Source organism: Xenopus laevis, chromosome 4L (assembly GCF_017654675.1).
Source record: "Xenopus laevis strain J_2021 chromosome 4L, Xenopus_laevis_v10.1, whole genome shotgun sequence".
In the NCBI taxonomy this organism is placed as follows: Eukaryota; Metazoa; Chordata; class Amphibia; order Anura; family Pipidae; genus Xenopus; species Xenopus laevis.
Genome location: NC_054377.1, coordinates 34,534,031 through 34,539,628, shown reverse-complemented (window position 1 = coordinate 34,539,628; position 5,598 = coordinate 34,534,031).

Sequence of the window (5,598 nt, the reverse complement as noted above, 5' to 3'; positions counted from 1 at the left end):
GGCAATCAGGAAGCCTTGGGAAGCTACTACCTGCTACAGATCCTCGATGGAGCACAAAGCTGCTCTTGCTATAAAATCTCTCTATCTCACTCTTCCAGTGTCGGACTGGCCCACCGGGATACCAGGAAAACTCCCGGTGGGCCATGGTGTCAGTGGGCCCTCCTGCTTCTAAACATTTGGCCTATTTCATGGTCATTCTTTATTTCTATGAGAACAAAGAGGATAAATAGATGGATTAATAGATTATTATATGTAAATAAACGAGAATAGGAGAATAGAAGTGGAGTGAGGAGAGGAAGAATAATATTACCGATAGTGGGCCCCTGGTCTAAGGTCATTGGGTGGGCCCTTGGTGTGCCAGTCCGACACTGTGTGGGGGCCCCCAAGGTTACAGTCCCAGTGGGCCCAGGACCCCAAGTCTGACACTCTCCTAAAGAGACTATAATAGTTATAACCTAATTCTAGCAAACCTCATTCACGGGGTTCCCTGGTCCCGGACTTAAACGATAAAGGTTCAGGTCCCTTTAGGGCGGTGGCTTTACTGGGCCTTGGTGTACCCAGGTTCAATGAGCAAAGCCAGTAGGTAAGGATACCAGCAGCCAAAGAGGAAGATCCACCCTTTTCCAAACACTATATGGAAGTGTGGCATGGGCTTTTGTCTAGTAACTAGGAAAAAGGAGGAAGGGTAGGGATTTAAAGCTATAGGAGCCTAGCAGATCCTATAGGTCTCTACAATAGATTGAATCTGTGGAACTCTTGGTAGTGGTAAATAACTTAGTAAGTGTAACACTCATAAGAGGGAGACAGACAACATGCAGCAAATAACTGTAGAGAGAGACAGACTGCTCCTCTAGAATGACTGAGTACTGCAGAGCAAATAGTAAGCACAAAGAACAAGCTTTGATTGGATTTGATTTTGAAATGTATAAATATGAAAGTCACTTTTGCACGTGCAACAGTCAAGCTAATTATAACAATAACTACAGCAGTAGTAGTGCACTAGCAGGCATAATAGTAGTCTACTGTATGTCATAAACTGGACATTTACTTTCAGGAAAATAAGCTGTTTGGCATTTTGAGGCGACCGATATTTGAATCTAGATAGAAAGCATTTATTTCCTTTTCAACAGTATTAATGGGCATAGGTTGATTATTTATGTTGCCAAACAACTCCTCCTAATTATTCCAAATGCCTTTGCACATTTTTGGAAGGTAATGGACCTCTTTCTACTCTCCCTGGTGATTGTGAACCCTGCTTAAAGTTTTTCTCATTAAGGCTTTTAGGGGAAGTCCCACTGCCACTATCATCACATTAACTACCAGCATGAGGATGATGATCACTTCACATCATCTTCAATTTTTAGTCTGGTGGTGACATGCTGTAGGTAAGTAAGCCGTTCATGTAAGCCTGCGAGCTGCTCATGGAGTTATATTGCAAGGCACTGACATTGTAGCGGTGCATGGGCTGCATCTTTGGCACATTGTGAGCGTTGAGGCCCGGGTGTTGGGGGTATCCCAGCTGCTCTTGTATCATGCCATGCCCCCTGTTGGTCCAGCCGTTCATGTGGGCATAAGTGTCCATTCTCTGGTTGACCCCAGCCCCCAGGCTGCCCCCGACCCCAGAAGTCATGGTGTTGGCCCCAGGAGCCAGCAAGCCCCTGGGCAGAGTGTACTTATCCTACTTCATGAGGGTTTTGCTTTTCCCCCTGTTCGCATTCGAGGCTTTTATTGTGAGCAGCGATGTGAGAGGGATCAGCAGCCTCTCTGGGCTTAATTTGTCTTGGTGTTTTTTTTTCTGTTGTATACTAACGAATTTTTTTTAACTTTTTTTGATACTGGTCCTTTAACATCCTCATCTCTATCACATAGTTGCATTTGGACAGGTTTCTTCCATTTCCAAGCTAGGAACAAAGCAGGATCCCGCACACCCAACAGATAACAGCAATATGCCTGGTGCTCACTGGCAGAGGTTCTGCAGCCCCACAACAGAGTACAGCAAAGGAATTCCAACGGCACACAGGACTGAGAAATCTTCTTCCATTTCCAGCCATAGGCCTCAGATTGCCTCACACTTTTTTTGGGCAGCCCTGGACTATGTAGGGCAGTTTTTGGCTGGGGAGAGTATTATTGATCAATGAATGCCAAAAGGTAAGGGTTGGGGAGTGGCTTTTTTGCATAATATAACAGTTGGAGCCATCAAAGTTTAACATAGGACCGGAGTCCTAGCTCATCCGCTACTCCCAAAAGAAGGACTATTCTGGTTTTAATGTGTGGGATATGCAGGGTATTAGAGGTGTTTTGCAGGACTTCATCCCAGAATCATTGACATTGATGTGTGGACAGCTCCAGAACACATGCATATAAGTGCCTACTTCCTGGTTACATTTTACACATTGATCTGTAGTCATTGGGTAGAGTCTTGCAAGTCTATACGGAGTAAGATACACTCTATTCAAAAACTTTACTTATATATCTGTCTCTGATTGACATTGAGACATTAGAACCTTGACTGAATGGATGATAGCATAAGATTTTTTATGTGCATGATACCATCATCTGCTGCATCTGTCCTTATGGCTACTGCAGCACTTATTTCTCTTGTCAATTCCTATAATGGCTGTAATATTCCTATAACTGTTTCTATGAGAGCCAGTTGCTGTGCATGACCATGAAATACACAAGTTGACTGCACAGTTTTGTTCCATTGTTCTCTGCATCATCAAGTAAGAAGAATTCCATCTAGTAGCAACATCTTGAATAAGGTTATGATTTTGAAGGCCTAACTCCGACTGCAACTCAGTAAATCTTGGGACATACTGTAGCTTTAAACATGTTATATGCATTATCATGAACAGTAATATGGCATTTTCTTGTGGGAATGTCCCATGTTCTCATTGTTACTAGAACAGAATCTGCAATTTTCCTGCGAGTGTGCTGGATATTAAAAGCTTTACATTGCAAACCTGCAGTACTGCAATTGAATACATCATCAGTCTAATGTGCGATCAAACTAATATATGATTGGACAGTAGAGTCTGATGTCCATGTGTGTCACATGTGAAAGCTAGGGCATTTGGCCTGTCAACTGCATGTCTTACTTGCTTTATCACTTTATCATACATGTCAGGTACTACCTTGTCAGAGAAAAAAACAACTGGATGGAATTTTGTACTTTGGTTCTAGGGGATTCACCAGTTAAGTAAATCTAGCATCCTCAACAATCAAATAAGGCTGCAAATCTACTGCCATCATCATGGCAGTGTGAACTTTAACTGCATGAGGGTTATAAGAGGCCCACTGAAGTTTTGGTTTTGTTAACTCATAATTGTTGCTTGGCAGTTTGGACACAAGTGGATTTCTGACTGTGTTCTGGTGGACCTCTGCAGATGTGCTGCCAGTCATTGTAGCGGTGATACTGGAATATGCAAAACACATAATATTTTAAATTCTGCTGAATACCTCACATATAGATGTTTTCACAGTGGTGATGTGGTATATTGTTTGCCCCCTTGCCACCTCGAGATAATTCTGCAGAGCAAAAACGAAATTTTGCTTTCATTGAACCACCCTCTTTCGCTGTGAAATGTTTCCAGACTGGACTGTTTTTTGAGATTTTTTCTGGGCTGCCACAGAAAATAAAAAACGGTACTCTGAGGGGCACATTTACTAAGCTCGAGTGAAGGATTCGAATGAAAAAAACTTTGAATTTCGAAGTATTTTTTTGGGTACTTCGACCATCGAATAGGCTACTATGACATCCTTTGACTTTGATTCGAACGATTCAAACTAAAAAACGTTCAACTATTCGACCATTGATAGTCGAAGTACTTTCTCTTTAAAAAATACTTTGACTACATACTTCGGCAGTTTAAACCTACCGAGGTTCACTGTTAGCCTATGAGGACGTTCCCCAGCACTTTTCTAATTTTTTTTTGATCGAATAAAAATCGTTTGATCGATCAATTAAAATCCTTCGAATCGCTCGATTCGAAGGATTTTATCATTCGATCAAACGATTTTTATTCGATCAAAACAAACTTGATCGAAGTATTTGCGCTAAAATCCTTCGAATTCAATATTCGAATTCAAAGGTTTTTACTTCGAGGGTCAAATTCGAGGGTTTATTAACCCTCGAAATTCGACCCTTGATAAATCGGCCCCCGAGTGTTCATACTAGTATGTTACACCTACAGTACTTCTCCTGCTCAACAGCAATGGCATCTCATGACTAGTCTACACTACACTAGTGGTATGATTGATTTGACAAAGTTGACCTTGAGCGAGGCTTTTTGACTGGGTAAGGGTGATGAAGGATGATGATGTTGATGCACATTGTCTGCCATGAGGAGCCAACTATAAGCAAAGGAACAACTCTGACTGGATTTAGGAGCATGGATTTTCTCACTGTAATCTAATACAAACAAACACAATGATAAATATATATGCTGATGTCATTGCAGCTATCACTTGATACAAACAAACACAATGATAAATATATATGCTGATGTCATTGCAGCTATCACTTGGGCACCCTTTGCCCACAATGAATCAACACCTGCTACCTGACACTTTTCTGCCATTATTTGCTTTTTTTAAAATGTATTAAAATAATGCTGTAATCACCATCACTAATAACCATTACTAATGACCAATTCATTACCAATTAGTCCAAAAATTCATATATACAAATTTTAGCAACCAATAAATAATAGATGACAAGCCATACCATATTATATACATGTAAAGTATTGATTTCAGCAATACTTTTCTAATATTCACAGTTCTCGGACCTATGTTGTGCTTGTAGTCCTAGGCTCCAGGGGGGTGAGGAGAGAAGGGAAAGAGGAAGGCACAGCAGGAAGTGCTTGCTAAACACAATTCTTGTTTCAACACAATAATCCCAAAGAGTTCTCCACCACTGTCATTGCCACATTACGAAGCAATGAGGTTGACTGCAAAAATCACATCATCAAGTGCATGCCAACAGGCTCGCTGGAAGAAGATTCGGAGGAACTAATACTATATTGGATGCATCCCTACTTCTAAGTGATCTGTTGAATAAAATGTGTATATGAATGTTCTGAATTATATATTGAGGTTTAATTGGGTAAACCTTGGTGATACTTTCTTTATGCAAAGCAAAAAATAGGTTGTTCACAAAGGTAGCTAGTAGGCAATTACAGCGACAGATAATATGCGAGGCAGTTACTAAACTAAATATTGTGCTGTAATTTTACTGCATGCAAAAATAAGTAACTGAATAACATTTGAATTGGTCTTCTATCATTATCATTCATGACGCAAGCGGATGGTGTAGGTATTTTCAAACAGAGATATCAACAGAATTACATTTACAGGCTAATAAACAAGGGCAGAAAATGGTTTCTTTTGTACCTAATGACCTTCAAGACTGCAATTTTCCCTTGATGTTGAGTATTTCCTTACAGTTTTATTTCTTCATTGGTTAGAAGTCTATATAGTATATAATATATAGATTTGTATTTCATAATGTTTTATTTGTCCATTATCCATTCTAGCAAATTGCACACAATTTAGCACACTATATACAGTATCAGAGGTCCACATTTCTAATATTTT